General features: G+C 39.1%; 1 protein-coding gene across 2 annotated transcripts in view; it reads left to right on the top strand.

The window, feature by feature from the left end:
* The first annotated feature begins 9364 nt into the window (after nt 1–9364).
* Nucleotides 9365–13332, top strand: part of LOC110458699 (cactin-like) — a 51572-nt gene continuing 47604 nt past the window's right edge. Inside the window, exon 1 of one of the 2 annotated variants that reach the window (XM_021510562.1) lies at nt 9365–9918. The gene's annotated coding sequence lies outside the window, so the exon portion shown is untranslated. The remainder of the gene's footprint in view (nt 9919–13332) is intronic. The other variant, XM_021510557.1, reaches the window with a different exon arrangement.

Genomic DNA, 13332 nt, shown 5'->3' with positions numbered 1-13332 from the left:
GGGAAAAAGAAAATATTTAATACCCAAGTAGCTTTATGCTTCATTTAATATATTTATATTAGTAAATATTTCTGATTATATATTTATGTTGCCTATCTTGTTTTCAGATATCGGAATGACCGATGCAAAGTGAATGGATACGTAGCAGATGTTGTCCCCAGATATTTGCCTGACCAGTTTAAAAAATTATTTCGGCTATCACGAGAAACTTTTGAATTTGTGTTAGGATGTTTGGCCAACATCCCTGAGCTTGCTAGGAGAGAAAGTGGTGCTGGCAGACCACAAGTGTCTTTGGAGAAGGATCTACTTATGACACTTTGGTATATTGGTTCCAAAGAAACAGTGAAATCAATTTCTGATCGGTTTGATGTTCAAGAATCAACATTTGTAAGTCACAACCGCAGACTGATGGACGTGTTTAATACACATCACTGCAAAAAGTATGTGGTTTGGCCCAATGATAACGATAAAATTCACATAATATCTGCTTTTGAAACTGTAAAAGGGTTCCCTGGAATTTTGGGTGCCATTGACGGCACTCACATTCCCATTACACCACCGAAAAAAGGAAGCTGACTATGTTAATCGCAAGAGTTACCATTCCATCATACTGCAGGCAGTATGTAAGCATGATCGTGTATTTACGGATATATATTGTGGATGGCCCGGGCGAGTGAATGACGCAAGAGTGTTCAGAAATTCTCTGATGTGCACAGAAGCGGGAACACTGTGTGGTCAGAATCATATTATAGGAGATGGAGCCTACCCTTTATCAAGATGTCTTATGAAACCTTACCGAGACAATGGTCATCTTACACATGCAGAGAAAATCTTTAACAAATGCCTTTGTAGCACAAGAACAGTTATTGAACATTCCTTTGGTATGTTGAAGGGAAGATTCCGACGCCTCCAGCACATCCACATGAATAGCATGGAGTATATTGTAAAATGTGTTGTCACTGCTTGAATACTGCATAATATATGCATCCTGGAAAAAAATGAACTTGAAGAGTACTTTGAGAATGATGACCCTAATGTTGGACCAGCTTATAACTTCCCAGTAGATGGAGCTGAAGGGAATTTAAAGCGCATGTTGATTACAAGGCAACTCACAATTCGTTAACAATGTAAGAAAGACCAGACAGAATGAGATGGACAGAATTCCCAAAGGAGGCAATATACTGACTGGAATCTTTATTGTGTTAATTAATACAAGGTCACAGCTGAGGGTCAACGTTTAACATGTGCTAATGCACGGTGAAATGTATTCAAAATGTCATAATAATTGCAATGTACAGAGTTCAAATTAATATACTTAGTAACCTACTTGGGCAAGGAGGTACCACTTTTTCTCTCCTGATATTGTTGTGCTATGCGTGCAATATCGAACTACAATGTATATCCTAATTGGGACATTTCAGCCTTACATTTTCGCGTTCCATATATAATATTGAGTGACCAAACATTAAATTAATGTCACTAACATTGTGAAACTGCTTTGTCTAATCAATTAAAATCACTATTTGTTCATAATGTTATTGGTTTTGTTACGTTTACCGGATAGATTTTTTCCCATCAATCCACAATGATTACGATACATCATACTACATAATGATATGGCTGCTAGTTAGAGTATAGAGAATATCATATGCCTTTATCCATATCCCACCCTTTATCAGCCCGAGGCCTGATAATGGGTATACAGATATTATAGATGGAAAAGGGCATATAATATTTCTGTATGGTCTGAATGTATATATCCAGTCTCGTACTAGGGCACCGCGAAGGTGATCATATACCCTCACATTTGACCTTGACCTTTGACATGCATCATCCTTCGATAGTTGCCATCCTCTAGTCATGGTACCCTGCCAAGTAGGAAGACGATCCGTTAGATATATCGCTCTTATGGTGTAAACAATAATTATGGAAACACAGCTCCTGTAACCTTGACTTTTAACCTATGACCTTGACTTTAGTTAACGTATGACCTTTAACGTTTATAGGCGTCATCCGTGTACAGTGATGTAAACATTTTTGTGCACGAAACATGTTTCAATATCAGAACACAACATTGCAAGGGGATAAGATAATAAACATGGATATCGAACAATCATGACAAGGCCAACAGCCTCCATTATTTGAAACACTATTAACTATAACTGGGTACAACATTTTCCTTTGTGTGCAGTCATTCAGATATATTTAACATTGCATGGCAATTCCACTATGTATCCATACCAAAGCCAGTTGGCAACTTGGCATTCATAGGACTATGAACTGCCAACTGAAAATAATAATAAAATGAATTCAGATGGTAGATGGTAAATATAATTATTTAACTGCTTTTAATTGTCGTCATTCATGGCCAATATAAATGCCAACTGGACAAAATACAAATTAAACATTACCACGCTTCATTGAATTTGCCTTCTGTCCAGTTGGCATTCATATTGCCAAATTGGCTATGAATGCCAACTGAAAGCAGTTCAATGCTTAAATGAGCATTTGTTAATGTTAAATATGAGCACTGTAAAGTAGCTGGATTAAAGTGCAAACTAAAGTTATGAAACTTAGACAGTGAAATAGTGAACAAAGATGGTATCAACTGTACAAACAATTTTAATACTTTCAACTTAAACAACATTTTAACAGCACATGTATACTTCTAATACTACATGTTTATTACAGCTCGCAAATACATGTACAAGAGTACCCTTTGCTATTTGAATAGTCTGCCATTTTAACGACTACATCTCAAACACATGCAGTCAAATTGATGCATTTACATATGGCTGCCTAGAAATCATGAAACATACCTGGTAAGTCATGTTTCTTTTTTCTATTTTAACACTGGATTAGCAAATAGCATAAAACATACAACAAAACTTACCAAAAACAAACATAATCTCAAAGTGTAAGGTGAGCTAATAATAATACTGTAGTTAACAATACATAAACTATAAAAAACAGACGAAAATAAGATTTTAATATTATTAAGTAAACTAAATGTTAAATAAGAAAATCACAGGCCTTAGTAAAAACAATACATAAACTATGAAAAAAACAGACGAAAATAATATTAAATTAAATAAACTAAATGTTAAATAAGAAAATCACAGGCCTTCGTAAAAACATGTCACAACTGGCCACAATGCTGATTGTGTATCCTTGTTATTTGAAATATATTTCAAGTACAAACACATCCTCTTTTATTTATTGATATTTAACCTTAACCTTTGACCTAAGTGGCTGTAACACCAACTTTTGATTACTTTAATAGCATATCATCAAACAAAGTGAAATAGGTTTGAGAATGAAAGCACAAAATCTTTCTTTATTTAGTAACACTGACCTTGAACTTTGACCGATAGGATTGCAGAAATGCGAACTTTATAATCAAGATACTTTTGGTTTAAGACCGAAGGTGTTCAAGTGACAAGGAAGTTGCAATGAATAATAATAAAAGTACACATTGGTTGTATATTTAGAAAATTAAAAGCAACTAATTAAAAAAAAACAACACCAGAACATTTTCACAAAAATTCGAAACAATTATTGCCGGCCTAACATTTGGAAAAAAATGAATTATTACACATCATTGCAGTCAGCAACATACATGAACTTGGCCTGAGGCTATTACCAATAATTACAAAAATATGTTAAAGGTATAATTTGAAACCAGTACTTAACTGATGACCAAATGAACATATTCAATGAACATCTCAACACTTTAACAACAATTCAGTCTTCTGTCGTGACTGCCTCATCCACAACATCGCTGTACGTTACTGTTTGGTCACTCTCCCAATCCCAATCAGAGTTGGGAGTGTAATTGGTGGTCATCCAGTTGGCATTATTGTCATCAGTCTCATCACTGAAAGTTATGGTCACATCACTGTTCCAGTTCCACTCATAATCAGAGGGGACACCCGTTGAAGTTTCAGAGTCACTAGATGAATCTGAAAAGAAATGAAAATAGGAATTACACATATGATGTATACAAGTTACAGTACCTTTACACATTAATTGCATAAAAAATCATGTTTCAGAAATACAGTATATATAATCATAATCTGACTGAAACTGATGAAGAGTGATGACAAGCCTATTTCTACAGTGACCTTGACCTTAGGGCCAGTCCTCCGAAGCGCGAACTCTTAAGATATGTTGTTTCTTAATACTACATGTATGCATAGTTTCATTAAAATGCATGCCAAAATAAATCCTATAGAGCAATGACAAACAAATTTTAACAGACAGACGGACAGACAACGCAGTCGCTATACCATAACGGCCCTTTTTATGTTAGCCTAAAACAAGAGGCCCATGGGCCTTAGCGGTCACCTGAGAAATGCTCATTTTCATAAAAGTAAGGGTACCAATGTTCATACCATCCAATTTGCATCCTATGATAAGTTGAAATGTTTTCCTACAAAACCGTAAACAACATGATTGAAAATACACTGCAAAGTGTTATTTCCCTATATAAACTAAAGTAAATATTACCCCCTCCCCAGGGGAGAATGGGTGACCCGGCAGTAATAAAATGTATAATTTTGATAGAGCATCTTTAGACCTTAATTTCCATCTATAAAGAGTATTTGATTGCAGGGTTTCTGGTTCAGCAGAAGATTTTTTTTTTAAATATTGTAACATTTTCCCCTTTTTAGGCCCTGCCCTTCAGCTCCCTGGGGGGTCAGGGTCCCAATTTTCACAGCATTTAACTTCCATCCCAGTTATGTGATAAATGAAATAATGAGGTTATTTACAGCATGATTCAATATTATACAAATTAATTTTTTAAAGGTTCGTACCAAATTCTGATTTATTTTTTTGGGGGGACGAGTTGGGTCATTACTGCAGTTAATCCTTTCAGGATCTCCATATGCCGCTCATGTTTTCATCTGCTTTCTTTGCTGCCTCCTCGTTTCTCCTCTCGGTGCTCTCTGTGTAACTTTCAAGGAAACTGATCATTGCAGACACCCCTGATGTACCTGTTTTTTTCTTATCAATTTTCCTCTTTTTACCTTTTGAGGTACATTCAACTTCACTGCTGCTGTCTGAATCATTTTTGTCATTACTCTGACAAGCTGATGAGGATGACGATGAAGCCGAAGGAATTGAAGATGATGATGAAGCCGAAGGAATTGAAGATGACGATGAAGTTGAACTATTCTGACTGGATACTAGATATTTTGGGGTGACGGCATGACTTCCCCCAAGTATTGAATCTATCTCCTCTTCGTACTCGTATTGTTTTAGTTCTGCACCTGTTTTCCTTTGATGGTCCTTATGTCTCCTATACGCCGACAAAACCGTTTTCCAGCGGCCTTCTACTTGGGCGGGGGTAAATTTAAAGGACAAATTCAGTGCTTTGTTTAATTCTTGCGTTATTTCCTCCCATACTCGTTTATTTCGCATACATGGATTGTTGAAATGCTGTACTCTTTCTCTGTATAGATCTAGGAGAACCATAGTCTTTTCTTTGGACCAAATAGTTGTACTACTAGTACTTGGTGTAGCAACGTTGGTACCTGTCGTACTGCTCTTGCTACCTGAAAATATAATAAAACAAATAAATATTACAATATTACTATTACTAGTATTAGCTGTTATTTTGCACATGCAATTTTGACATAAAAAATCTAAGAAGAATTACTGGGTTTTTTTAAGTACTGTATGCCTCTAAATGAACAGATCCCTGTGAATCCCTGAATACTACTACTATTATTATCAAAAGGTCTGGAACATATAAAAAATACTTTTTTTTGAGCTAAAAGTAGGTATTTTCTGACAGCTTTTCACCATTTTGGTAACAAATTTGGGGGTTGGAAGAAAATGTAACAAAGTCGCAAATTATGTTGGAGGCATACATTTAAGTCAGCCAACGATACGGGCCCTCTGAACGTTTTGTTAGTGTTTGTGTATAGGCTAACCGCACGTTGACCGTGCCCGTTGTGTGTAAAATGACTATCGGCACCGTCATGTAGATATATCTGTTTTGTTGTCTTTCCTAGTTCGTGATTTTTTTAATTATTTTTTTTATAAAATCTTGTTTGTTTACATAATACATTCAATCCATCCCCTGAAACATGAATTGAATGCCGTGTTATCATCACGTGCTTCGTATCACAACTTATTTATCTTATTTATCTTCACCGTTTACTCGCATAAACGATTTTTTGTGACAACAACTCATAAAATTACTTGTTATCAATTAATAAAACCTACCGGTACATGCGTGCTCTTCAAAAGCTGCCAATGTGTACGTACAGATACCACAATCTGCGCACTTCAAAACGGTGTCCTCCATCTTGGAATAGGGTCTCTTCCAACTTTGGCGCGGAAGACTCAGAAGAGCTTCCGGAAGAGGAAGAGCTCCTAATCGCGTCGTTAGAATACCCTCTTCCTCTTCCAGAAGAAGTAAATCGTGTTAAAACATTAGAAGCATTATATTAGTTTCCCTTTAAAAAAAACAAAATTGGGTACAGGGACATGTTCCCGGGAGATACTGTTTGTCCCTGTCAGGTACACGGACATGTTCCCGGGAGATACTGTCTGTCCCTTTAAAGTACACGGACATGTTCCCGGGAGATACTGTCTGTACCTTTAAAGTACAAGGATATGTTCCCGGGAGATACTGTCTGTCCATGTAAGGTACATGGACATTTTCACGGGAGACGTCGTCTGTCCCTGTAAGGTATTCTGACATGTTCCCGGGATATCCTGTCTGTCCCTGTAAGGTACACGGACATGTTCCCGGGAGACACTGTCTGTCCCTGTTAGGTACAGGGACATGTTCCCGGGAGGCATGTCTGTCCCTGTTAGGTACACGGACATGTTCCCGGGATATACTGTCTGTCCCTGTAAGGTACATGGACATGTTCCCGGGAGACACTGTCTGTCCCTGTAAGGTACACGGACATGTTCCCGGGAGACACTGTCTGTCCCTGTTAGGTACAGGGACATGTTCCCGGGAGACACTGTCTGTCCCTGTTAGGTACACGGACATGTTCCCGGGATATACTGTCTGTCCCTGTAAGGTACATGGACGTTTTCACGGGAGACGTCGTCTGTCCATGTAAGATACACGGACATGTTCCCGGGAGATACTGTCCGTCCCTGAAAGGTATACGGACATGGTCAAGGTAGATGTTGTCTGTCCCTGTAAAGTACACGGTCATGCTCCCGGTAGATATTGTCTGTCCCTGTAAGGTACACGGATATGTTCCCGGGATATGTTGTCTGTCCCTGTAATGTACACTGATATGTTGCCGGTAGATATTGTCTGTCCCTGTAATGTACACTGATATGTTGCCGGTAGATATTGTCTGTCCCTGAAATGTACACGGACATGTTCCCAGGATAAACTGTCTTACCCTGTAAGGTACACTAATATGTTCCCGGGAGATACTGTCTGTCCCTGTAATGTACACGGACATGTTCCCGGTAGATATTGTCTGTCCCTGTAATGTACACTGATATGTTGCCGGTATATATTGTCTGTCCCTGTAATGTACACGGACATGTTCCCATGATAAACTGTCTTACCCTGTAGGGTACACTAATATGCTTCCGGGAGACACTGTCTGTCCCTTTTATGTACACGGACATGTTCCCGGTAGATATTGTCTGTCCCTGTAAGGTACACTAATATGCTTCCGGGAGATACTGTCTGTCCCTGTTATGTACACGGATATGTTGCCGGTAGATATTGTCTGTCCCTGTAAGGTACACGGGCATGTTCCCGGTAGATATCGTCTGTCCCTGTAAGGTACACGGACATGTTGCCGGTAGATATTGTCTGTCCCTGTAATGTACACGGACATGTTCCCAGGATAAACTGTCTTACCCTGTAAGGTACACTAATATGCTCCCGGGAGATACTGTCTGTCCCTGTGAGGTATACGGACATGTTCCCGGGATATGTTGTCTGTCCCTGTAATGTACACGGACATCTTTCCGTTAGATATCGTCTGTCCCTGTAAGGTACACGGGCATGTTCCCAGTAGATATCGTCTGTCCCTGTAAGGTACACGGACATGTTCCCGGTAGATATTGTCTGTCCCTGTTATGTACACGGATATGTTGCCGGTAGATATTGTCTGTCCCTGTAAGGTCCACGGGCATGTTCCCGGTAGATATTGTCTGTCCCTGTAATGTACACTGATATGTTCCTGGTAGATATTGTCTGTCCCTGTAATGTACACGGATATGTTGCCGGGAGATATTGTCTGTCCCTGTAAGGTACACGGGCATGTTGCCGGTAGATATTGTCTGTCCCTGTAATGTACACGGATATGTTGCCGGAAGATATTGTCTGTCCCTGTTAGGTACACGGACATGTTCCCGGTAGATATTGTATGTCTCTGTAAGGTACACGGATATGTTCCCGGGAGATACTGTCTGTCCCTGTAAGGTACACGGACATGTTCCCGGTAGATATTGTCTGTCCCTGTTAGGTACACGGACATGATTCTTTAAGATACTGTCTGTTCCTGTTATAAAGTTGTATGCATTGATAAACAATACAAAATGTTCAAGTCTAGCCGTTGTTTTCATTTTATTCGATGGAAAGCACATGTTTATTTAAGATCAACTTTGCAACATTTCTTACTATTGATATCAACATACGAAAAACCAGACCTGAAAGCCGGTACCTTATGACAAAATAACAAAGGGACTAACATACTTAAAATCCCATTAGGATATCTTGTGGCGCCTTCACCAGCCTAGAGAGTATTTCAATAACTAGATGTCCATTTCACAGACCTGCAAAAACACCAAATGTATCGATTACCGGTATTAGGGAGTAAACCAATATTTTCACGGTATATACAATGCAGTAAGCGATAAATAAAATCGTGTCTATTTTAAATTGTTCGTGAGACACTGGTTCTGTAAAGCTTTATTTCGACTGGCAAACCTGTTTAGTGTATATGTTTTATAAGTCCGAATTATTCTGACGTTTTATCAACTTTTTTCATATCGGTCTGTCGTCGATTAACCGACGACAGACCGATGTGAAAAAGTCGATAAAACGTCAGAATAGTTCGGACTAATGTTTTATATGTTTATTTGCCTGAAATGATAGTAATTTGAATCCGACGACAACACGACTGATATAATCTTTGATATCCAGACATTATATATGGCAATAGTGTATGGCAGGAGTCTCACCCGTGGTCATACATTCTGAAACAGTATATATAATATCCTAACTACTGATATCAGAAGGAAGCGTTTACGTCCCTGTTTCAGACGGTCGAATTAGTCGGGTACCTCAAACACTACACACTCAGCTTTAAATACGGTATGACAATGACTTTAACACTTGGTATGTTACCCGTATCTAGTATACTAAGAGTAATATTATCCGTCACTTGTAGGGTGTGTACTGGTAAAGTGACAGCGGCTTCCATACCCTATTGAAGCAGGGGAGACGTTCGATATCCTCATTGTAGTAACACATCTACGACAGCATTGTTCTCAATTAGCCGGTGTTATGAGGTATTTGACGTGTATGTGTGCTGACTAACGACGGGTAGTTATGAATCAGCAGTGTTAGATATACCTGTATTTACCTGTGTAGGTAGCAGTACACATTACCTATGTCCAGACACGATCGACAGGCAAAGTTCCAAGTCGCGCCAATGGAATATACGTACAGGTAAATACCAAACAACACAGTACGTCGTAAGTACTGCCATGCCCAGGACACTGGTCATTAGTGCTGACCAGAAAAGGTCACCCTGGACATCAAGTGACCGACGTGTTGTTTAGGCGCCCCTCTTCCTTGGACAGTGAAATCACGTTATATAACTGTTCCTCAGTATGTAAACTGTAAACAAATAGGATTGGCTTCTACATTCTGTGTACTTTCCCTTCCATATTGGACTTATGCTGTCGAACCAGGTACGTATATATTAAGGCACTCAGTCGATTTGAAAAGTATTTGGTTAAGGGGCATGGTTGACTGGGTAGTCATCTAGAAATTATCAAACCGAAGTCAATATATGTATAATTATAGTTGCATACCTTCTAAAATGAATCAGCTGTTCATCGTGGTATGCATCAGAAAAAAACACTGCGGTGAATTGGTGCGATGTCAGTTCCCGAGTACTTATCTATGCTATTTCTGACAGTATTCATGTTCCGATCTGTGTGGAGGTCGTTTAGTAAATTACTGATATAGAAATACTCAAATTTGATTATTTGGTAAACGTTTTACTAAATTTACTATTTTGAAATGTGCATCTAACTATTCAAAGCTGAAATATCATGCACACTATTAAGTAAACATGGCGACCAAACTAAATTGAAATTCTGATGCCACAGGTGTTCGATCCGCAAGTGTTTGTGAGGTTAATCAACATAATCCCTGTCCAAGAACCTTTATATAGTGTACAAACATAGGTCGAATCTCTTTAATGCTGTAACAGTGTATTGCAATATAGCACCTTTAGAAACCGATCATCTGCTTTAAACAGAATTTATCAGGATTGAATGGTGAAAGTTGATACAGGGATTGAACTGTACTATTGAATCATATCTGAACACCGTGTCAACTAATTAGTTAGGCAGATTTTTAATGGAAGGAATCCAAATTAAATGAGCCTTTACTTTTATATATAAAGAAAAACTGAAAAAGAAAAGGCTTGTGACGTTTTATATTCTAAGGAATCGAAATGTGTACTTTCAGCTACCCCAGGTGATGTGCGACTAACACATACCTGAGATCGATGTGTGGTACATGTAGTTCCCCTAGGCCACGTACTAAAACACCAACTTTCCGTTCTCATGTCTGAGAACCAATACAATGGTCTACACAGGGCACAACACAACGTGGACGTTACCGTGCAACCATTGGTCAATAATTGATGAGTTCCAGACAGGGCTGGTTCGGTGTGAGTGCAGGAAACCTTCCAGTCTTACCAGTAACTTTCTCTCCCAACGGTACGCTTTCATGCACTGTATTGATAAAGCTGTTGGAGGCCAAGTTTTACACACCAATGAATGTTACCGTGGTTTATCTTCTGTTAATATGATATATGTATAAGAATCAGGAGTTAAAACATCGTACAATGCTGTAGTGTACAATATAATATACTAATGAATACGCAAGTATACCCGACCAAAACGTTTTAGACTAGTCACGAAGGGCTCTCGTGTTCATCTAGTCTCTTCTGCGTTTTGCATCCTCGCAACATCTTTTAAAGGTCATATGCAGACGGTGACCAAGGACGATGGGACCGGTTCAAGTCAACTTTATAATGCCTTCTCACTGGAATGCCATAACCTAGAAATGGTAGTATATGACACTCTACCCGGTCACTATATTCTGACGACGGGCTGACCAGTGGTTCCTATAGAGAGACGACGTCAAAAGTAGAGAGTATGTAAAGGGCTGACCAGTGGTTCCTATAGAGAAATAACGTCAAAAGGAAAGAGTAGGTACCGGGCTGACCAGTGGTTCCTATAGAGAAACAACGTCAAAAGGAAAGAGAAGGTAACGGGCTGACCAGTGGTTCCTATAGAGACGACGTCAAAAGGAAAGAGTAGGTAACGGGCTGACCAGTGGTTCCTATAGAGACGACGTCAAAAGGAAAGAGAAGGTAACGGGCTGACCAGTGGCTCCTATAGAGAAACAACGTCAAAAGGAAAGAGTAGGTAACGGGCTAACCAGTGGTTCCTATAGAGAAACAACGTCAAAAGGAAAAAGTATGTAACGGGCTAACCAGTGGTTCCTATAGAGAAACAACGTCAAAAGGAAAGAGAAGGTAACGGGCTGACCAGTGGCTCCTATAGAGAAACAACGTCAAAAGGAAAGAGTAGGTAGAGGCATTAAAGTGTTGTAATGGGGATAACAGATCAACAGTGACATATGTTATGTATGGAATTAAAACTGTTGCATATGTTCTCCGCCATTGTACAAGATATTTGTGAAGTATTGTTCCATATTTATATTTCTGTACGCCTATATGCATTTGGTAATAACATAGATTGAATTGATATCTAACTCTATCTGAGAATGTGAGTATGGCGTACTTGTGTGTACTGCTCATATTATCAGCCAGTCATTAACGCCATTGAACTATTTCAAAAGATTTGTAAGTGAACAACTACTAAGGGGGCACCCTATGGCGGTACTACGGTTTTAACACTAAGCTATAGCATACGGTATATAGTGGTAGCCGTGCAGCACGCTACAGAGACGCACTGTGGGAGAGGAATTAGTCTATAGAGCACACCTGGCCATTCAGACCGTCCCAAGACAGGAGAAAAGCTAATATAGTTATGTAATAATGGCGTCACACTGTTAGCTTTAACATGTAGCTGGAGTCTCGCTAGACCAGCTGGGGTTGTGACCTCCTTACAGTTGGGTATACGCCTCTATCCAACTGCGTGCGACAAATTTTCCTACAGAAAGAACTGTCCAATGTCAATATTAGCGTATTTTCTCAACTGAAAATAAAATTTGGTTTTGTATGAATAAGGTAATCCCTGTTCTGCTTCGCTTGCCACAGAATACAGGCCCTATTCTACTTGGCAGTATATGTACGTATAACAAGTTGTCAGCTCTTCATAAACTGGTCTGTCAGTTGGAATCTAACCATCGCTACACGAGAAAGTGTATAGGGTAAATACGAGAAACGGTAGTGTTGTAAGGTAAACGACTGTTTTCATTTCAAAGCGACATTGTAAATCAACGATCCGTAGATTTTATCCTGAAACTAGTACCGGAAGAGTCAGATAAAAAGCGACCAAATAAACTAGCAACGGAAGTTAGTACAGACGTGTTGGACAACAAGCGAAATATTCATCCCCATATGTCAGCCTTGAAATTGGAAGGGGTTACGTTCACTTCACGTTTATTCCAAGGCTCCACCATATGTACAATTTAAGAACATTGACCCTTAGAGTAACGTTCTAACAACAAATTATCTATATAGCTGTTGATATGTCGTATATAGAGGAGGTTCTACAACGACTGACCGTTGGCTGTCATATTAATCTAACTCGAGCTGGTTAACCTTTAAATTGAATAAAGGCTACGAGCTTACCTCTGTTCTAACATCTACCTACGGCTGTTATAGGCTTCTAACATCTACCTACGGCTGTTATAGGCTTCTAACATATACCTACGGCTGTTATAGACTCGATTCCTTACACGTCACACCAAATGTAATACAGAGGTGCCATTTAAGAACTAAGCACGTGCATGGCGTTGTTAAGCATGCTATGATGACAGATGGTAACGTTATAGAACAACGTAACTGGCCACTCTTAACAAGTCTTTGTTGCTCCTATCGCTCTAAGATTCGACCT

This window comes from Mizuhopecten yessoensis, unplaced genomic scaffold (assembly GCF_002113885.1).
Source record: "Mizuhopecten yessoensis strain PY_sf001 unplaced genomic scaffold, ASM211388v2 scaffold9703, whole genome shotgun sequence".
NCBI classification, from domain to species: Eukaryota; Metazoa; Mollusca; class Bivalvia; order Pectinida; family Pectinidae; genus Mizuhopecten; species Mizuhopecten yessoensis.
The sequence above is the reverse complement of the archived record's forward strand: the minus strand, read 5'-3'. Positions and strand labels throughout refer to the sequence as shown.